Raw genomic sequence first — 24,082 nt, 5'->3', positions numbered from 1 at the left:
ACCTCGTGAAAAGAACTAGTTTCTACTGAAGATGTTAAACTTTAAAATGGATCACAAATATATCATTTTGTCTTTAAAAAAGGCTCAGTAATTTCCTAAAACAGCTGGCCACTGTAGTGTCTAGTAAACGTTACTCAAACAGGATGAAATAATATTTGTTGAGGACTATTTGCAGCTGCGGACTAATACACATTTGGTCCTATGGTGAGTACTTCTGGCAGTGTGTGTGGAATTGAGTCAAAAGAAACAACAGTGTGTGTGTGTTCATGGTAATGAAGGAACATGTTACCCAGTGTGACTCATTGATGTCTTTTTAATAGTTTTTGGACAACAATGGAGCTGTATGACACAGACGAACAAGATATGTCAGGCTTCACACACCCACACACACACACACACACACACACACAGTACACTTGTTAGTAGATCAATTCATTACAGATTTTGATCTTTTGTTGCTACCTTTTCATTCCTTGAAGAAGAACTCTGACTGAAAACTTGCTAATTAAAAAGATTTTTGCACAGATTTGAGTGTGCGGATGCTTTTTTTCCCATTCAGGTTGACAATAAGAAAAAAATATACAATATACAACGTTTGACGAGGAGTCACGAGTATGTTTTACATATTAAAGGGTCACAAGCAAAAAAGGTTGGGAACCACGGTTCATCAAACCAAATCATACCAGTTTTGTACTTAATGAATAAATGATAAATAAATGAAATCCAACACCTGAAAGAGGAACTAAAGCTCCTACAGTTATCAATATTCAGTTTGGCTTCATTGGCATCAGCTGGTAAATAGATACAATTTCACCAAAAACAACACATCAACTGGAGATGAATGACTGGTTCTTTGAAGTGAATATGAAAAACTTACAGAAGCCAATTTGTTTGACTCTTTCGAGAAAATCCAACACATACTGTGAAATCTTTACAGCTAAACTTGAAAGGGAATTAATTTGAGCCAGAGGTTAAATGGTTAAGACATGCTGTAGACATCATACACCATTAGGAAATGTTGCTTTATGAATGATACATTTCCTCCTTCACAAGATCCAGACCTTAATCTCCTTCTAAGCTCCGAGCGGCACCCTGGGTCTGTATGGCTGGCCCGCGGATGATGTGGTCTTAGGGTAAAGGGCCTATTGCTTATGTTGCTGATTGTACACCTGTGGATAAGGCTTTCAGGTGCTGCGGACAGAGAGTCCTAAGCCCTTGGCGGCCTACGCTCACAGAATACAGATCTCCCTCCCGCCCTCCAGCTTCCTTTCAAATGTACACACAATCACACACTTTCCTGATCATATCTCCCTCATTTATCGCCCTCTCTCTCTGTAATTCTTCTTCACCATCACATCTCTTGTAGCTCTTTTTGTGACTCCGAGGCACAGATCAGACAGTACTTGTGACACAGCTAACCTGGAGACAGGACCACGTCTTGTTCAACAATGAATCGCTATAAGTGTTGAGTGTCCTTCAGATACAGGGAAATGAATTTGATGGTAAAACTTCAAAAATAATAAGATTTTCCTAAAGAATACATTTATTTCCTTCAGTCGTTTTTATATTATTCTTTACGGACAATACATACATACTGTGTCGCTCTGCAAAACCAACATAATTCATACTGTAGCGCTGTTTAAGTGTTGGACCCTGAACATTAATAAGCAGCAGCAACTCAAGTGTTGCATACACTTAATAACAAAGCATGTCTCTGGCTCCCCTTCCCTCCATCCCCTGCCCTTATTAGCATACAATCTGAATGCTGAGAGCGCCAACAATGGTGAGGTCAGTGCCGCTGGATGGGGTCAATTCTGAGGACGGCTTGGCAACACGCTCTGTATGTGTCTTTGCATACTGTAGGAAATCTATTGCGGTGGGAAACCTTCCAGACTGCCTTCTTGAAAATACAAAGCATGGCCCCGCCAATGGCGTTCTGCTCCATTTTACCTTTTGAAGAGGCAATCCAAGAGTTTAACCCCCAGAATATTATCTCTCTCCCTTCTCCTATGAGCAGAATGGCCAGCACTCATCACTCAAAAAAAAAAAAAAAAAAAAAAAAAAAAAAATACAATTTTGTTCTGTCGGTCTGGTCCAGCCTGCGATAATCCGAATCCACTTTTAGAGTACTGATAAGACAACCTATTAAATGTAATTATAAAATGGGTGGTACAAATTGTTAGTGCTGTAGCTATCTTCAAAATGTCTTAATGTCTTGAAATAGCCCTGGTGATTTAAATCATTTTAGCATTTCCTTGCAATTAGCCTTCACATAATAATACTGAAGCTAATTTCTGCACCACGTTTGACATTATAAATGTAATTGGCTCCCATTCACGTCCCCGATGTGACACATCTATCAAGCCTCATGGGCGACATTTATGTGTGTTGTGTGTGTGTGTGTGTGTGTGTGTGCCCGTGTGTTCTTGCACCCATCTGTGTGTGGTGGCAAATACATGCGCTCACTCTTGCATGTGAGCCACTTTGCATCTCTACCATAAACACTCACCTTTTCTTTTTCTTTTTTTTTTTTTACCCAAATCTATCAACCTACATCGTTATAACGACTCGCCATTGATTGCGTTCCCTCTTTCAATTTAACGCTCTCAATAAAAATAAGAATCTACAATGCATTCTAATTACACTTCTTAGGTGACCTATGTAATGACTGTTTCCCAATGAAGGCTCATTAATTGGCCTGTCACAGTTCAGTTGGAGGCTATTGTGGCACTGTCCTTTTCATAGGCGTGCCGGCATGACCAGCATCACTGAATGCTCATATATAAGAGCTCCAATAACAGTTAAAATGCTATTAAAGTGGATGAGGCACAGCTATGCTGCTGCTCCCTCTAATTTGAGACACTGACTGGAGCGCTGTGTGGAATACTCTCTGGGGAAAACTATTCCCCACAGACTCCAGCATATGTTGTGATTGCACACACACACACACACATAGACACACACACACCAGTGCACATCTACAGTATATACGTGCACACACACAAGCAGATGTTCTAATTGCCATTGGAGTGTAAACTGTAGCTGATAATGTTACGGTCATAACAATCTCTCTCCTAAACAAATATTCCCCTGCACACGTGCACACACACACACACACACACACACACACACACATAAATGCCTGCATGCAAACACAGAGCGGGTAGTGGCCTCTGCCTGGTATAAAAGGCTTTTTGTTTCACACTCTAAACAGTCAGGAGCATATTAATATATTATATTAATAAAGGAAATATTGAAAGACTTAAGACTGAGAGTGTATTCATATACTGTAGCTTTTGTCATGTCTTTCTTGATAGCCATTGATAGGTCAGGGACAGCACAAATTACTAGCTTCTCATGAGTAAATAAGTGATTTTGCTCCACTAGAACACATCTTTTAGCAATTTTATATCTTCCAGAGGTTTTTTTTTCTAAAGAAATGAATGGTCAAATAATGTAGAAATGTTTTAATACAAGGCAAGGTAAGGCTTTGATACAAGGTAAAGCTAGGAGAAAAGCAATGGCTCTTGATGGATTATTTGGTAATTTCAAGCCACTTTGTTGATAGACGCTAACCTTGCAAGGGATAACAAAACAACACTTTTGAAATATGAAAATTATTCTGTTTAAGGGCAATCTGTGACCAAGTTTTCAAATGAAATGAATAAAAGAATAGAAGGTTATTTCTCCTGCATAGATGCTAGTTTAAAGTAGCACTCATTGCTTACCAAAGCTCAATTCTAAAAGACTGTCTTTTATTTATGATTTGAATGGAGCTTAAATGAGTGGATGTTGTCCAATCAATTTTAACCAAATCACATGAATAACTTGCTACACACAGAATGACAGGGAAAAGAAATTGTATTTGAATGAAGAGACAATTAGTTATAATAACATTAAAATCCAACCTTAGTTACACTCTCTTCTTTCTCTTGAGAAAAATACACAGAACAAACTAATTATTTTTAATGTGTATATGCTTGGTCTCATTTCAGTATCATCTTTTAATAACACAGATTTAATGGACTGGTATTTAGGAAAAGGCTACTCCATACATACTTAATACCATTACTGACCAAATTAACCTTGAGTAGATCTTAATTACATTTAGTTCCATTTGGGTGGTCATGCAATTCACATAGCTCGGGATATTAGAGATGGACAGGGGGATGATTTTTTTTTCAGGAAGTTTGGTGGTATCCGCTGCCTATATGAGTTTCCCCCTCCAAGCTGACATTTTCTAAACATGTACATATTGTTATTATTGTCATCAAATCTCATAAAAAGACCAAAGCCAAGACTGAATTGATCAACTAACAAGTATTGTGTGTGTATTTAAAGCCTGATATATCTTATTAATTTGTTCCACAGAGCTCTATTGTTGTCCAAAAACAATTAAAAACACATTAATGAGCCACACTGTTTCCCTGGGTGTGATGCTCCTTCATAAATTCCATCTCAGTCCCAATTCTGCTATCCTGCTGCCAGAAATACCCTAGAAGAGCACCAAATGTGTATTAGTCCGCAGCTGAAAATAGTCCCCAACAAATGTACTATTTCCTCCTGTTTGAGTAACGTTTGCTAAAAACCACAGTGCCCAGCTGTTTTAAAAATGAAACTAAATATTTTTTGTGCCCCATAGGCCATGTCAGAGGTTCTTTCTTGCTGGGGTTAATTGGGGCTGTGGAATTTTTTAGTAAATACACAATAAACAAGGCTAGATGTGGACATGTAGCAGCTGAAAGTCAATTTGAAGTGGCCTATATGCCTACTACAAACACTTTTGATTATTTTAAAAGTACTAGATGCTAACAATAAAAATCACAGTTTCCTATGAATAGGAAAAAAAACATCTTTAGCACTCTGATGGGACTGGTAATGGAACCAAGTGCAGGCAGAGGGCAGACAATGCAGAAATAGGCAATAGTCAACTTTGGCAGAAACTGACTGAAAAATTAAAAAACTTTGGCAACAAAGAGTTGCATCTTGTTCCAGCCGGGAGTCGTGCTCATACCAGCTCTGAATGAAACTTGCTGGATGTGGAATTTTTGCAGAAAGTACTTTCTCAAGGTTGGGCGCCAGGGTAATGTAATATTCAGTTATCATTTCTTTCTGTAATGTGTCCATTCTACATTTTTTTGTAAATTAAAACTCAATAACATCACCAAACTGACAGTTAGTGTGGTCTATTAGATCATATTGTAATGACTCGCACAGCCATATCTTTTGGGGCACTTTATGCCTTCATGACAGTGGAGAGGTGACAGGAAGCAAAGGGATGCGCAGTTGGTTTTGATCTTTATATGGATTTGTTAACAATAAGAAAAATGTAGAAAAATGGCAGCCTTATCCTCTAAGGGAACTAAAAAAAGTAGAGGTTATGTAAATTACTTCTAAAGATTATTAGACAAAAAAGGAACATGCAGTATCAGTGGTTTGATACAGACACATCAATTTCTGCCTGACACTATCCCCTCTTTTGATTAAAATTCACTCCATGACAAGCTCTCAACTGCCACTCACCCAGTCATCTGTCAGTGTGATTCAGTACTATACAATATTATTCAAAAGCATACTTGAATCCTAATGAGAATCCCATTGACAACTTATTGCTAGACCCACTGATGAACATCGATTGGAAAGGGGGTCCGGTTTGGAGTGGAGCCCCTCGGTCTAACCTGAGCTCCAACAACAGCAGGGGGGAGAAGTGGATTGTCGGAGGGCAGAGAGAGCAGCCATCGGTATGAAGAGTGTGTCAGAAATCCTCACAGTGTGAGAACCGGGACTTGATAGGATCAATGGTCTGGCCACCTGGTAACAGTTACCCATTCAATACAGATGTAGTGCTTATTGTTCTTCCTCTTCATTGCCTTACATTCAAGCTTGTTATGCACTAAGAAAAGACTTAATTGCAACTCTCTGTATCTTTATCTTGACACGTGTGCGTGTTTGTGCATCTGTCTATGTTTGAATTTGTTGGTATGTGTGTATTTGCTTACAGCTTGTTTATCTGCCCACTAGAAAAGGGTGTGTTCTTATACTTATGGCCCCTCCAAGTCCAAGGCTGGCATGCAATAACGAAGACAGCACTTTCAATAACCTTGACAGACAGATTAAAAGGAGGATTCAATAGCTACTCTTCCCCATGAGCACTTCATCACCGAGGCCGCTATCCTTCAACGCTGCTCCTCTCTGCCTTTATCGTCAGCTCCTGTCAATCACTCGGTGGCTTGGCAAAATGGCCTCTGCTACTCCTGAGGAGCGCTGCTGTGTTCTCACTTATCCTTTGGTTGTGGGTTAGAGAGGTACAGCAACCGCAGCGAGAGCCTTATCGTTGGACTGAAGGCTTGGCGGTGCGTCGCCTGCGAGCACATCACCCCACTTGCCGCACACAGGGGGCTTGATGACGTTTCAATGAAGAGGTCTGCTTGCACAGTTACATTCTTGCACATCGTGTCCTTCTCGTCCAACCGTTCTCGTCTTTCTCAGCAGACTGTCCTTTCTTCACGTGGGTGGCCTTGTCAATCCCCATTATTACCCGCATTGCTACGGTTTCTAAACAACCCCTCACTAAAAGTGCCTCTCCCCATCCACCATCCTTTTCAGCTGTAGAGCTCCCGAGCTCGCAGGCTTAGATCCCCCCTCTTCGAGTTTTCACCGCGGTTTTACTCACAGCCTTTGAAAGTTCACAGCCTGGCTTGGAGGCACAGAGAGGAAAATCAAACTGCTCAAGGCGGGCTCAGATCACAGGTGAAACCCTCCAAAAAAAAAAAAAAAAAAAGAGAGAGGAAAAAAAAATCCTGATGTGAATTCAGGAGACACGTTGCCTGAAGACGGGGCACAGAGTTGAAAGAGTCTTTCTCAATGCCAGGCATCATCTCCGAGGTTCACTTACTTATTTGTTATTTTCTGCCATTATCATTTCTAAGAGTGTTATGTCATTTTTGTCCAGCTTTTGTTTGGGTAACTTAAGGTGGAGGACTAAAAACGTGGGTGGCAATTATTAGCTATTAAGCCTAATAGGAATATGATGAGGAGGGAAAGTTGTCCAGAGGTTATTTCCAGCATATAGTACACAGTCTATATCAACAATAGTGTAAGTGATATATCGGCTAATTAATGGTTCCAGCCGCTTCCTAATTGCTGTGCCCCCTGACCTACTGTTACCTCCTAGGAGCTGGTCTCCGCCCCAAGGGCATTGGAGATGTCCGTGCTCACGCAGACACACTCAGGCGCATACACACACATACATACACGCGCACAGCGAGCTACCCCTGTGATCCCTGAATGTCAGGCTAAGGGCATCCAGAGGCCAGCAGTCCTCTCAGCCTAGCATACCAGGAGTTGATAAAGAGCATGAAAACACACAGTGGGCAGTTTAGCCACTATAATCTTGGGGATTACAGGTCAAAACGATTCCAGACACAAGGAAAAAAAAAAACAAAACAGAGTTTAGATACCCTTACCGCTACAGAGAATGAATATAATGTGTGCTGCCACATATTGCAGGCTACTTCATCCTCATGAGCAGTCATTACTTACCAAAGCTGCTACTCATGGTTAAGTCAAACCTGAAAATAGGTATCAACAAATTCTGTGCCCTCGTTAATGCACTGTGCTTTTTTTTTTTTTTTTAAAGTTGCTCTAAATCATTATTTTTATATTAACAATGGATCAAATTACTATAAGTAAGGTGATAGAGGTCACATATAGTAACAAACCTGCAGAAATTATCGCCTGTAGTTCCCCTCAGAGCGTTTTAGCCTCTTTCAGCTCATTGTTTTAGCTTTTGAAATTCCCTGTACACAATCTGCCCAGTACCAAACAGCAGACAAACAACGTTAGCAAACATTTAGAACCAGGTATTTTTCTCAGGAGTTGGTACAGACCAAAACAGAGCTAAAATGAGAATGGATATTGGACTACCATTAGGCTAGTTCTGTGGCATGAAACATGAATGTTAATGTTGCGTTTATACAGTATGTCTGCTGGATGTGTATATAGTCAAGTGTCTGCTAACATGTTTGCAAATGTCATTTTTACAGCTTGTTGCGCTACTTCCAAGTGACCAAAAAAATCGAAATCTTTAAGTATAGTTTGGTATTTTGGAAAAATAAGCTTATCTGCTTTCTTGCTGAGAGTAAATGGTAAATGGACTGTACTTGTATAGCGCCTTTCTAGTCTTTCGACCACTCAAAGCGCTTTTTACATTATGAGCCACATTCACCCATTCACACACATTCATACGCTGAATGGGTACAGGGGCTACCATGCAAGGTCCCTACCTGCCCATCAGAGGAATCTAATCATTCACACACATTCACACACTGATGGAACAGCCATCAGGAGCAATTTGGGGCTCAGTATCTTGCCCAAGGACACTTCGACATGCAGACTGGAGGAGCCGGGAATCGAACCGCCAATCTTCCGATTAGTGGACGACCCGCACTACCTCCTGAGTTAGATGACAAAATCAAAACCAGTCTCATCTATCTCCAAACAGTGTTTAACAAAATGCATTTACTTTAACAAGCTATACATAATGCAACATAATACAACTTCTCAGTAGCTAGCAGCATAGTATTGTGTACAGTCTAACTTAGTCGCCATCTTGTCTATCTCTATATATTTTATAGTCTAAAACTAGTATAGGCATCTAGTGGTATGAGGTAGCCTAGTAGGTATTTAAATGTTAGAACACAGCAGAAGCTACCGCCAGCAGCTTTAGTTTAGCTTAGAGTAAAGACTGGACACAAAGTAAGCAAAGGTAACAAAATATGTTTACAAGCGTCTCGATAGATTACCTATTAACACATTACATCTTGTTTGTTTAATCAGTACAAAAAATCAAATTCTAAAAATGACATGTTACAGTGTTACAGTCTCCACTTGTTGCCTGGCATTCTTGTAATGACACAAATTCTTCAGGAAATCACTGCTCTTGGCCAAGAAATAGTCCAGCATAACATGTCATTTTTACACTTTGCTTTACAATTTTGCCCTGTTTCCAGGCTTTATGCTAAGCTAAACTAGATGGCTGCTGGCTACAGCCTTATATTGAATGGGCAGCTATGAGAATGATATCAATCTACTCATCTCTTGGCAAGAAAATGAATAAACATATTTCCTAAAATGTCAAACTATACCTTTGAGGATTATCTATTAATAATCTGAGGACAAACTGCATTTTCTGCGTACCATACAATTAAAGAAAACATGTATAACCTCAATCAGTACGACTCAGCAATATGCAGTGCAGCAGAAAGACACCAAGATATTTAGTACAGTGTTTAAAATTTATTTAATGTTGGAGGAAAAAAAGGCACTTGGTGGTGGAAATATAGATGTCTGTGTCTATTTTCAACCCCATTAGATATCCACTGACTGATTCTATTCTGCTGTTTATTAGAGCACTCATGGGATTCAATGCGTTAAACCATCCCTTCAAAACTTAATCTATCGCTTAATTAAAGTTGTCCAATATGAAAACAGAACCAGCCTACTTAGAATTAACTTCAACCCTCCATTGTCCCTCCATCTAGGCTGCAGACACTTGTGAATCGGCTAATGAAGATGTGTTAAGATACAGATTCAGGTCCATTTGCATGCAATTACAGCACATTGCTTAAACGCCAAAGCTGTCAGCATCCATGCGTCCACATATCCTGGATCTCTAGCTCTCCAGAGAATTACAAACCCCCCCCCCCCCCCTTTCCCTCCCTCCCACTTCGCCAAAGTCATTGCTCTGCCTCTGCAGTTTTGTGGCAAATGGCTGTAGTCCATTCAAACGTGTGAAATTGTAATCATAGCTGTCTCTGGATGGGTGTAATTAATGTGCTCTATCACAGAGATTTTGATGACCAGTGTGGAGTATGTGGGGAGCCAAGCCAGCGAAGGACATCGGCTAAATGATGTGCTATTATATGGAGTGTTTGGTCATTTGTAATAGCATGCAGTGCGGAATGCATGATGAGCAAAGAGGAATGTCCTCCTGGTGCTATCATCATTGTGTTCATTAATTGCATTGTTGATGGTTGTTGGTAACGCAGCAGGTTGGATGTGATGAGTGTTTATGCGACAGAAAGAGCTCACATTCTGGCAAATTTGGTTTTGCTATGAACTGAGAAACATACTTGTTAAGAATGTCTAGGGGGAATTTACCTGGTATGTTTTTGTAACAACTTTAGAATTTAGTTTTAAAACTTGGAGTCCTCAACATCACCCAAGGTGCCGGCAGATTGATAGATTTTACAACACAGTCATTAGCTGAACAGATATTTGGGGATGTTGTGTTTAACTGATGGTATCAGTAAACAAGAGGCCAAGTCAAGAGAGAGATGAGAAACCCAAAGGAAGACTGATGGGACGACATGTGTACAGCAGCATATCCCATCAGTCTGTGTGTCGGACCTATCTCAGCTCAGACAAATTAGGATTGGGATGCAGGTTTGGGCATCCTGATACGCAATAAATATATCTTCTCTTAGTGATGGATTCATCAGTCATGGGTCTAAATGTGAAACATTAGTGTCGCAAGATCTAAAGGAGAGATAGAGAGGAAGGCAGGGGGTGATGGAGGATTGTGTTCATGTGGTGGTTCTTCTTTTTATGGGGACTCCATAGTCTGAAACATCTATTTCGTAAATGCTGTCACCTGATGCTTTCCTTTCCTTAGCTACTACCTCTGACATCCTGGAGACACTTCCAGGACTCTTGGTTTTTTTCCCAACAATTATGAAAGTAATAGTCCACATCTGAGCTGACAAAAAGTGATTTAATCCGTCTTTTTAATCTCCTCAACAGTTGTAGGAAAACCACTTTTATTTCTGGCCCAATTCCCACACTGGGTCGCAGTGTGGAGCATTTTAGCAGGATACTTAGCCTTCATGTCTGGCTCCAGTCCGTGTGTACAGTGCACAATATTGATTTCATTCACAACTTTGACCTGTTCTGGGATCATTCCTCTGCATAGAAGAGACAGTCTTCACCTGAACATAGTAGGTAGTCATATGCTTGCTGCTAATTTGCAGCACACTGTTCTGTCCTCCACACGTGATTGACTATTTACATCACACACGTGCCTACCTGATCTCTCTTCCTCCCCTATGCCCACAACGAAGACTGTTGCACCCTTTGCTCACACCAGCCCCACCTTGTGGAATCACACTACTGTTCAACCTCCTATTCCTGTCAGTATTACCAATAGATAAAATTACCCTAACTGGACACCTCGCTTTTCCGCACTAAAGCAAGTGTTTTGAGCGACGGAGTAAATGCTACAAATCTCCGTCAGTTAAAGTTTTGTGGAAATACAAAATATAAATACACTTCTCTTGTTAGCTGTGCCATCTTGAATATAAGGTCTCTGGCTAATAAGACTGTTATCCTAAATTACTTTACTTACTTTACTCAACCAGTAAATTGGACTTTCTCTTCTTAGATGGCTTAGAACTAGTGACACAAGTGCTTTCTCCAAATTATGTTCCCCTAATTATACGTTCTTCAACTCCCCTAGGCTCAGTGGTAGGGGAGGTGAACTTGCAGTTGTCTATAAAAAATATTTAAACTGTGCCTTAATCTCAATTGAGAAACCTCCCAGCTTTGAAGTACTGATCTTCAAAATCAATCTTGATATCCCTATGTGCTGTATTATTATCTATCGCCGTCCTAAACCCAATAATAGTTTTATTAAATTTTCTGATGTATTTTCTTCTGTTGTTCTTAGTTATGACCACATTTTATTGCTTGGTGATTTTAATGTTGACCATTCTGATAATTGTTCACATCTGAATTTTTAACCATATGTGAATCTTTAATGTGAATCTTTAATCTAAAACAGCATATATCATCTCCTACACAGGAAAGGGGTACCACTCTTGATTTAGTTTTTACTCTGGGTTTAGACATGAACTCCCTCTTCTTGAGGGATGTCATCTTACAATCATAAAATGGTTTTGTTTGATATAAACTGTGTCTCTGCTATTCCCTGTTCTAAGCAAACAGTGTACATGCATGTTTTGAATAGCAATTTGGCTGCAGACTTTGCTGCTACTTCAGTACGAATGGTTGTATTACTCTGTGCAACAATGTTAATGATATGGTTAATCAATTAAATACCATGTACTTAAGAACTCTGGACCAAATAGTCCCTGTGAAAGCTAGGTCATGTCGTCCTACCAACCCAAGGCCCTGGATAAATTAAAATATTAGAAAACTAAAAAGAGAATGTAGAAAAGCTGAACGTAAATGGAAAAAGTCTAAACTTCAAGTTCATCGACTCCATATGAGGGAGTTATTATCTTCATTTAATTCACTGGAAAAGAGTGAGAGACTCCACTATTTCCAATCTAGTTGCCTCCAAAAAACATAACTTAAGATTTCTTTTCAATACCATCAACAGTCTAGTGAACCCTGCCCCAGCTACTGCTTGTGCTACCTCTGTAGAGGACGGTGAAAAGTTCTTTAAGTATTTCGTTGAAAAAATAGAAAACATCTAAGCATTAATCCTGCTGGCTCACTTCTACCTTTGCCTGAGCCCTCACCCTCCATTACACTGTTAGATGAGTTTATTCCCATTACACTTAAGGATCTGGTCAACACTGTGTCCACTAATAATCTCACTACTTGTGAATTTGATATTCTTCCTTCCAAGTTGTTCAAATAGGTTTTTGGAGTTATTGCCATTTCACCTGTGTCCTACCATTGTTACACTGATGACACCCAGTTATATGTCTCATTTACACTTAACATTCATAAGAAACTGGATTCTCTGCACTGCTGCCTTGCTGTAATTAAGGACTAGATGGCTTCCAACTTCCTGCAACTGAATACAGATAAGACTTTAGTCCTGGTTATTGGTCCTTATCATATCTCTTACAGTGTCACCCCAAACCTTGGACCACTAACAACTAACACGAAACTTTCAGCTAGAAACTTGGGAGTTGTTTTTGACTAGTACCTCAACTTCAATCCTGCTATTTACAAATCAGAAATATTGCCAAAGTCAAATCAATACTCCCCAAAAACATAGTTGAACAATATATCCACACCCTCATCTCCTCCCACCTTGACTACAGCGATTCATTATTTACTTGCCTAAACAACATGGCAGTTGCTCATCTTCAGTTGGTGCAGAGTGCAGCAGCGAGGCTTCTCACAAACACTCAACGTAGGAAACACATCATTCCAGTTCTGGCGGAATTACACTGGCTCCCCATCTGTTCCAGAATTCAATTTAAGATTCTATTGATTACTTTTAAATCCCTACATGGTCTGGCTCTGCTTTACATTTCAGAACTCTTAACCTCTTATTCTGCAATGAGACCCCTCAGACCAGAGACTCAAATGTTGTTAAAAATTCCATGGTCCAGGCTTAAAACAAAGGGGGATCATGCTTTTACTGTTTTAGCTCCAATGCTGTGGAATAAACTCCCCCTCAGTATCAGATCAGCTGAGTCAGTGCCTCAGTTTAAAAAGCTTTTAGAAACCCACCTGTACAGACTGGCATTTGTATAATATTTTCATAATGTCAAGTGATTTGTTCTTTTATATTTTGTTTTATCTCTCTATGTTTGACCACTGCTTGAAACCCCTGTTTTATTGTATTTTGTGTATATGATGTTCTTTAAATTTTTTTTGTTTTATTTCTCTGTGTTCGCTATCTTTGCACCAGTGTTGCATGGTATTGCATTTCGTGAAGCACCTTGTAACTCTGGTTTTGAAAGGCGCTATAGAAATAAAGTTTATTATTATTATCATTATTATTATTTTTAGGTTGGTAATTCCTGCTTTGCTGCAACAGGTTCATTTTATGGTATACTTAGTGAATCATGGGGTTACAAGGTAAAGAGTATTTCCTGCTGATTGGAGATGGTAGAGCATTTACCGCTGCACACATTTGTCTCATATACATTTATTGCGCTGTATGTACTTTTGATGTCTGTGCTTCTGCTTTTCATGTTTCTGTTTGTGTCTAATAATGCAGCACAATATCTTATGTATTCCATGTTTTATTAACATTAATATTCCCCGTAATACAGACATAATACATGTTTTTTTCTTTTTACTAATATTGATATTCTTTCCTCATTTTATATTTGCTCTACTTTTGCTTATGATGCTTATGAATTCAGTTTAAATCTCAATAACTTTTAATTCTTTAATTTAATATTCTATTATCTTTTAGGGTGACTTTGTAACATCTGTCCAGGGACTTCAGATGAAAAATAGTTGTATTGCTTGTTAATGTGCGCTGTCCCTGTGTATTGTAAATAATTAGAAACATTTCCACAAAAACTGTGAATAAAAGTTAATATATGTTATTTATTGTGTCCTGCACATACAGGTGCCCAGCCTACATGGACAAACCCTGTCTCTGAAAAATTATGTTTATATACTACCAATTTGCAACAGTAAATATGTTTTTTAGAAACCTGATGCCACCTAGATTACATTTTCCTACATAATGAGGAAATGATTTTAATGAATGTATCTGCAAAACATTCACTGACAATGAATATCATTTGTATTCCTACAATATCTGCTCTTGCAATACAATATCCAGTTAGGCAAAGAATGGTCGGAGTTAGGCAACTAATACACTTGGTTAAGGTTAGGGAAAGCTCATGGTCTTGATCAACATCAGAGTCTCTTTACATTAAAGTAAAACCACAACCTTAACCAAAGTGTTTCTGTTGCCTAAACCTAGCCACATGCAGGACTCAGGGTGTGAACCCTGGTCTGCAGTGTCAGTGTCTGGCACTATAGTATATAAATGTGATTTTTGAGAAACAGGGTTGCATGGAAACATTTGTCAGAATTGAACATAACCTCTAACCGACAGATTAAACAAAAAACAAATACGTCGTTTGTAATTGCCCTCCAGAATGACACAGTCAAACATTTTCTTATCTGACGCCACTATCAGCACCCTTTCACCCTTCCAAGTTACAACAGACACAAATCATTAACCAAAATCACCACCAGTTACAAATCACTGCTGAAAAAATAGAAACGGTTTCCACCTTTATGGTTTAGATTTTGTTAGTTTAAGGTACAAAAACAAACAACATGGTTTGGGTGAAAATAACCACTTGGTTAAGGTTCGGGAATGGTTGTGGTCATGGTTAAAAGAAACCAATGTTGACTGTCAGTCCAGTAGGAAACGAAAAACAAACTATGGTCTGCTGTGTCATCCATCCACACCAACCTCTTCCATCTGCAGACTTGTGACTATGAGTGCAGTTACATGCGCACTAGTATCCTAGTTTTCAGGCTTATTCTGGTTTTGATCATATTCGTGATATGGCATTTACACATGAGAAACCTGGTTATTCATATTCTTGTTTACATGATTCTAACAGTATCAAGGTTCTTAATCAACTGTGTTCAATTCTGTCTTGATTTCTCACCATCTCAACCACTATGTTCTGTACCCGAAATAATCCTGGATTATAACACAGATCAGGTGTTTACATGTGACAGTATCCTGGTTTCTATTGGAGTACTCCAGGTAGCATATCCAGGTTTCTCAAAATCGGGATAAGGCCTTCTCCAGCTTTCTGAAACCAAGATAAGGTGTTTACATGTGCAAAACATAACCAGGATACACCAAAAACCTGATCATAACCAGGGTACTAGAGTGCTTGTAAACACACTCAGTGACAACATCATGCTGTTTCCTCCTTTGCTCCCAATGGACAAAAGTCATAATTCTTACAGCTGCTAGAACATATGTCATTACATTTATTATTGCATTTGCATGTTGTATTTCCTGGGAGGACAGTCTCCAAGTTTTTAATTATGATCCAACCAAAAGAACTTATCATAGGATATTTTACTGATTGAAATCAATAAATAAATGAACTTCAATCTCATTTACAGTAAATCACATGACAAACAGCATATTTTCTCTTCAGAAAACTATTAAAGCTGCCTGTTTCTATAGCTAATGATAAATAGTTCTTTTAGTTTAGCTTTAAATAAGGCTCAACACTGTTGTTGTTTACATGAGACTGCATATTCAGAATTTAGGTTTGTATCAAATATCAACAGACCAGGTGCAGAGAGCAACGTTAGTTCTAATGATTGCGGCGGCAGAGCAAAAGGTCCTCTAGTCCAGTAAAAGTGAGAGTCAAGCCCCCAACTCAAAACATGTCTCATTTTATCTCTGCCTCCTCTGTGATGTATTTCTCACTGTGTGATTGTTGAATGTTGGTGCAAAATGATGAAAGAGGCCATTAGTCTTTGATTCTGAAGGACTGACACCAAAACCTGACATTTACTGTTGATGTTAAGATGGATGCAAAATAAAAAATCCATCATAGCTGTGCTGGAAATATCTCAAGGTGAAACTGTCTACATTTGGCTAGGTGTCTGCAAGAATAAGAAAAACACAAAACAGCAAATGTGGCCAGGAAATGCAAGTTACTTCTTCTAAATGTATTTCAAATGGTTTTTGATGTTTTTATCTAGTCAGGAGTGAGGATATAGTTGATGACATCTGTCATCTCTGCTACCCACTGAAATAGTTAATCCTTACATTTCCTGCTTCATGAGTGCTGACCATGCCAGTTCACTATACACATCACATTTAAAGCTCTATATCAGCATATAGCATCAACCTCTGGCAGTAGTGGAAGAAGCAAAAATACCAGTACAACACTGTAAAAATACATCATTATACTTTGAGTATAATTTGTAAAATGTACTTAAAGTATCAAAAGTAAAAGTACTGGTTATACAGAAAAATGGCCCATGTGACTGATATATTACTATACATATTATACATTATTACATTGTTAATACTGATACATCAATGTGTAAGCAGCATTTTACTGTTGTAGTTAATTTAAGTGGAGCTAATTTTGATTCCTTTCTATGCAGTTTGGTACTTTAGACTAGTGGTTCCCAATCAAGGGATCAGGCTCCCTTCAAAGGCTCGCAAGATAAATCTAGGGGGGTCGAGAGATGATTAACAGGGTAGAAAAGAAGAAAAAAATACACAAATTAATATTCATTTTGCTTTTCCTCTAATCCTTGCTTTTTTGGCCCTCTTTGGGCCTCAAACATTTATTTAAATGAAACAATGTGAGCAGTTTAGAGGGGAAATGTCTCTTTGGTGGAAATGCTAACAATTCATAGACCAGGATTTAAATTGTGTTATTGATTCTTTGCTCCAAAGCATTAGAATTCATTTCTTAGATATTACCACTCCATACTGAATTGCTACAATTTTTTAAAAAGTTACAATTTGCCAATTTTGGTGACAAACCTAAGATTGCAATTTCTAGACTTAAAGGGTCAATGCCATATCATACTGCATATGTAGAACTGGAATACCTCTGAACAGAACGTTTGTCTTTTGGGACAAATTCAAAGCTGGTGACCTACTGCGGGGAACCCTTCACAAGACCTGCACTTAGCACATAAAGCAGACAATAATGAATCTATTGAATGTAGTTTTATCTGACAAGAATGTGAATCACTTTCTGTTGAATTAACTGATGTTAATTTACAGAGCATGACTGGATACCTTTGACAGCATTAGTCCAAGTACTCCTTGAGATAACTACCCAAAGACTTTTTTCCTAAGCTTCTTTGAGATACTTTGTCAATGGGGCAGTTTCATTTGCAAACCTGGACATGAGGCCATTAATGTCTGGCTCTGATGCTGGGTAAAACTGAATTGATTTGGAGGTTTCTATGTAAAAATGAGGAGTATTATTTTGACATAATTGGGAGGGTGGTAATCCAAATGAAGTCTGAGATGAGTGAATGAGGTGTAAAAGATGCCCCACATCTTTTCCATAATAATAAAATATTAAGTTTGATGGGGGATGTGTGATTTAGGGTTAGGGATGTAAAATCTTAAACTGAACAGTAGTAACAACAGCTGTCAAGAGTAAAAAAGTACATTTGAGGTATAAAGTAGCATAAAATGGAAATAATCAAGTACAAGTACCTCAAATTTATACAGAAATACCGTACAGTACTTGAGTAAATACTTTTTAATACTGGACTCTGGTGTACAAGATAAAGTTGCCAATACATGATGGACACAGCAATTTGGACCAAAGCAGATACCAGTTAAATTTCTGATTTCCTGAAGAGAAGAAACAAAGGCAGAGTCTAACAAACTCTTCCCTCAACAGGCAGTAACAAGTGACATGTATGGCAAAGGCAATTAGGATACCTGATCTCACTTCTGCTAATAAAGATGGTCTGCAGAGGGTATTTAGACTTCATGGGATTAGGGAGATCTTTGTCTTGTAGATCTTTGGAATGCCCCTGGCATCCAAGATAAAATGAAGACGAATCCTTAGTGGAGGAAGAAGAATAAAACAGAGGGAAGGGAGTGGAGGACACAGAGCTCTCAGCTAATGACAGGGCTACTCTGCATCACTGCACTGACTAATGAGCACTCCAACAAGGGTGAGCTTAAAGACCAGTGCATGTGGCCGGCGCGCACGCATATGTGTGGAAACAGTGGGTGTGTGGCGATACGTATGTGCATGAAAGTGCGGTGTGTGTGTGCATGGTGTGTGTTCATGTGATGGTAACAGAGGAAATGTAACTTACAGTGGGAAATGAAGGAAGGGGGAAAGAAAACAAGAGAAGGAAGGAGGGAGTGTGTATTCGAGTCCACCCTCCCCTCTGCAAGCTTGAGATCCACGGTGCGTGACAACGGAGGAAGCTCTTAATAATTCACATGATATTGATTTAGTTACCTTACTTCCTACTTCACTCCCACACCCCGGGAGAGAAAACCCACCTGTAGGTTTCCTGCTTCCCCCACCAATGCAGTGCATACCTAAGCTTTGGACACACACGCAAACATAATGAAAAGAGAGACAAAGATGGTGCAATCAGCTTGATGACCTCGGACAAATAGGAGGATTCGTCAGATTGCACCTGCTTGGGTTCCATCAAGAAAGACGTGAAAGAAAATGATTGAAGAAATGGATCAATCCAAATCATCATTAGGATGATGATAATTATGTTTTTCATAAGGGTAATCATTTATTATTTCACGCTATACCTTATTGTCAACACTTATGTTATTTAAAAAAAGGTTTAATAACACATTTGGGTGTCAAAACTAGAATTTTTACTTTACTAATGTAAGCTCAAATGTTTTATAATTCAAATGCAACCACGGTTTAATTTGTTGGCCTTTTCCTACTTATGAAGCCAGCTTTCTAACACCCGGCTACAGTTTAAGGAGGAATTAAAAAAGTATAATTTGCCTCAAGTATTAACAGCTGCTTATTTCCTTTTTCCACTCCTTAATCGCACAGGAAGAGATCAGGCATGATTTTTTTTTCTGTTTCTTACATGTAACCGAAATGAACCAGCCTCATCAGCCGTGATGATGTGGACTCTGTTTCCTGATCTTTATCGCCACCTTGAGGACCTGCTGGGTAAGACCTCAGCTAATGTATGGTTGCAAAGGCCTATTCCACACAAAAAAGATCATTCCATATAGATCAGTGTCTCAGAAAGTTATTCACACATCCACAGTTGGCATTGGTGCTGGGTAAAGATAACACTACATATGCTTAAAAAGCCCCACACTGTATTGACAGAAATACAAGCAAGTGAACAAAGCAGCAGAAATATTGGTTTGTAATATAGAGGAATTAATAGTAAATTACTCCATGGAGCATCAAAAGACTACCTTTTTAAATGAGAAAAGGTGCAGGTAATACTCTCTAAGTATTGTGAGTGTGAGTTGACCTGGTACAGGCCACAAATTTAGGAGCTTAGTTGCGGAATAATTAACTTTTTTATTGACTTAACCAATGGTTGTTTGCAAAAGCATCCACACTTACTAGAATAATTAATAGATTAGAAGAGTAATGATTATTTTCTACCAGTTGGTTAATAGATGATAAATGGAAACTTTTATGAGATGGAGCAAATTAAATGTGCAGTAAGACTCCAAACACACAAAAAGGTGGAGTCCTGTAAAAGCCCTGTTAATGCAATAAAGTCTTACAATTCATTATATTAAACTAGCTTTTTTCCTTTTAATATTTATTTTCTATTTTCTTTATGTTTTCTGTGATATTTAATGTATCATAATGTATTTTATGTATTTATAACTAAGACATGTAGATGCAGCTGTAGCTACAAAGCACAGATTTTAGTAAGCATTGGTAGGAGCTGTGTGACAGAAATATTTGGTTGTTTGCAACAAAAACATCATCAGTTAATGGAATAATTAATGGATTGCTAAGATAACTGGAAGAAAAATCAATTCAAATTGTTTTGCCTATTGTTACTTGAATTACATGTTTGGTGCAGAATGAATACAGTACGTGCAGAGTTTCACACTAGAAGGCTGTTTTTACATTAATCTGCATCTGTGCTGACTTTAAATCTCAGTTTAACACGTGTACATATATGATGATATTGTGACATCACAACTAGTCTGGAAGCCAATCATGGTCCAGTGTGCAGTTTACATGAGGCAGGAGACATCTTGTGTCCAGTAGTTAAACTTATGAAATGAATAATATTTGCATATTCATCAATTCTGGATTTTCACTGAGGGAGAACATGTAGATGTTGTATTTGTATCAATATTATTGAACTTTTTGTTAGTAAAAAAGCAGAATATTTCGCAGGCCTATGTCTAAAAACATGTCTGGAAAGATCTTCAGATTCTTATGTATTTATTGAAAAAAACAGAAGCTGGAAAATTGTATACAAATAAAGTTACATACTAAAATGTGAACTTGGTCTGAAATAGTATTACACTGTTTAAGATGCTGAAATCAAATACATTATGAGTTAATGGCCTGTCACAAGATGGGATCATTTGTGTTCTGGGTTTATCATTTATGCAAAAGGACTGCCATCTGCTGGTACTGAATGTCTAAAACAAGTAGAGCTCATATGAATTCATATCTTGCACATCACTGAAACTGCACTGTAATCTTTATTCTCCTGTTTAATGTTTTATTCCACTTTAGGATATTTTTATCTTCTATTTTATTTTACTTTTTAAAAATCCTATTCATGTATTTTTATATCGCTTTGTGTTTCTTTTACATCATGTCTTAATGCCTTCTTCTGCCTTATGTAAAACACTTTGAACCTAGAAATCCCTTGAATAACCTCCTGACTGTGCAAATATTAAGAGATGGAAAGTATGTGAAAGACTAATATGAAAATGTACCAAATACTGAAAGAGGCAAATGTGAAGACATTTGAATTGTTGTGCTAATATTAGATACAAAGTGCTTTTTTATTAGTTTCATTTTGTAAGGTGTTTTTATGAACCCTTGATGTATTATCTTACCTGCACAAAATAGCAAAATAGCTTTGTTCTATTTTTGCTTTTATCATTATGATTCATCACTTTTTTTTTTATACCCATGTCTCTATGATTTATCACTGTGCAAATCAACTAAGACTGAAAGACAAGAGCTGCGAAAAAGACTGCAGTTATTCCCTTACATGACATTCAGGATGTAACAGTTTCACTGAGATTAGAGGAGAGTCTAGTTGATGTGACAGTCATACGATGGGTTAATGTTGAATATAATGTTGAATTATGTACTGTACTCTGGATAAGTGGGGGTTGTAATATGATGAATATGGGTGTTTTATTGATAAAGTCAGACCGGCTGAAAGGAAACTTGGCCATTCTTTCCTTATAGAGTTTCTCCAGAAGTGTAGACAGCATGAATATTTAAACGCAATTCCACTTCAACATCCGCTTTATGGCACATAACGTAGATTTACTTTTATGTACCATAAAGCAAATGTTGCACACATGCACAACTTCGGAAGCCAATAGAAAATTAGACAAACAGGAAGAGTAAAATGAAAACTTCTCATGTCTATCAAGCTGTTTAAATATTGAACCGTCTCCTGCAGTTCAGACAGAGGAACTCTGAGCTCTACGCTTTTCTCATTAAGGAGAATCCCGAGGAAACCCAAACAATGCCACATGACCAGCCAGAGAACGGATTGCCTTTCACCTCTGTCTCCAACCCATACTCTGCTCCATTTGCCTGAAAGTGACTCCTGCCACCTCAGATCAACGGAAAGAGCTCGTCCATGTGAGAGTTTGATTGGCAGGTATGCTCCGGGTCTCTTTAAATCGAGCCCGGTCTGGAAACAGAGATGTTACAAAGCGCGGCACAGTAAGCATTCTTCTTGGAATCTTTAACCTCTGGCCACTTAGACATAACCCAGGGGTATTAGTGTCAGTAAACCTATAGCCCATATAAGGTTATCCTGGATGGGGATACAGAGTCAAGTGAGCTGGTCCTATAGCACAGAGCATGGACAGTTTGTTCACTTTCCATGTGATATGAGCTGTAATGTTAGAGGAGGCTGCTCAAGTCCTTGTCAACATGTCTTTCTAACTGCATAAAACAAGAGTTTTCACTTTTAAGGCAATGTTAAATCACCATATGATGCAATATGTCTGCCTGTCCCACTAGCCATCTATCCATGTAGTACTATACATACAAAAAACACCTTCAGTCAAGTCACACAGCATCTACAAATCTACTTCTCTTATGTATTGCTGCTTTACTTCTGTTACCTCTATCACAGTTTTATTTTTAGAGCTTATTTTATATGGTCAACAATTCAAATGGATGGATACTACTTACAAGTATTGTGTGTATCAAAAGCCTGATATATTTTATTCCTCTGTGCCGCAGAGCTCCATTGTTGCCAAAAAACTATTAAACACACCCATGCCTAAACCCTCTTACAGGGGGGAAAAAACCCAATTCCCCAAACCCACTCCAATTGTCATCCACTATATTTCTTCTATTTTCAATTGTTACTTTCTTTTCTCCTCTTCTCTCTTTTCTTTCCAACATGTCTACTTGTTCTAAAATCACACACACACAAACCCTCTCTTATACAAAGGTAACCCATAGTCCTCATCAACTCTCACCACACCATCATACCAACATATTCACCCCTGTATCTTCATAACTCGAGCTCAAGCCCTGCTGTCTGTTGTCATTTATACTTTGCAGTATCCTAGTTAAGTTTTAATTTTTCTCAATGTTTATATGTTCTGTTGTATCCACCTCTGTTTATTTACTGCTGCAGTTATGTTACTTTATGTGTGAGGAAGCTTAGCCAGATCGTCAAGGAAGGTGATAGGAGGCAGACTCAGAGACGAATGACTAAAAAAAAAGATTTATGGAGACCAACATAACCAAAAAAAAAAACCCAAGTAATAACAAAGTAAAGTAAAACAAAATTAAATGAAAACGAACCAACGCACTTATCTTAACTGGCTCAACTCATGAAACCTTAAACTTAGAAATTCTCACATGCACACAGACATCCTCTGCTCTCCCCTCAAACCAACAACTCTCACAAGCAAAAAAAAAAAAAATTACAGACAAACTACAAACTATAGTCACCAGCTGTTTTAGGAAATTATTCAGTCTTTTTAAAAAAATGAAACTATGTATTTTTGACCTTTTTAAAAAACAAATAAACCTTTGGACAAACTTCTTATGAATATAGAATATTACCAGTCTTACCTTTAACTTGAGTTTATACTTAATATGCGAATACTTCCTGCTCGAAAATGATGAGAAAATGACAAGTGACGTTGCAGCCCCTCCACGTGTCTTTGGGTGTTCCCCAGGGCTCTATACTTGGTCCCACTCTCCTCTGTATTTATTAATGATATTCCTTATGTTATTAATAATTCTCATATTCATTTATATGCTGATGATGCAATCTTGTATGCCACTGGTCCAACTTCTGATGCAGTGATAAAATCACTTCAGGATAGTTTTCTTGAAATACAGCAGGTTTTTACTAACCTCATTAAACGCTGCCAAGACTAAAGTTATGTGGTTTGGTCAGAAGGGTACTGTGTCTCCTTCCACCTTGAACATTACCACTAGAGATGGAACCACACGATTGTTAAAATGACCATACTTCCTGTGTTTGATTATGGGGATACAATTTATAGATTGGTTTGCAAAACAACACTTCAAAAGCTTGACACAACTTATTCTGCTATTCGACTTGCTATGAATACTCCATTCAAAACACATCACTGCCTTCTGTATTCTCTGGTTAA

This window comes from Thunnus albacares, chromosome 24 (assembly GCF_914725855.1).
Source record: "Thunnus albacares chromosome 24, fThuAlb1.1, whole genome shotgun sequence".
In the NCBI taxonomy this organism is placed as follows: domain Eukaryota; kingdom Metazoa; phylum Chordata; class Actinopteri; order Scombriformes; family Scombridae; genus Thunnus; species Thunnus albacares.
Note: the sequence above shows the minus strand (reverse complement) of the source record.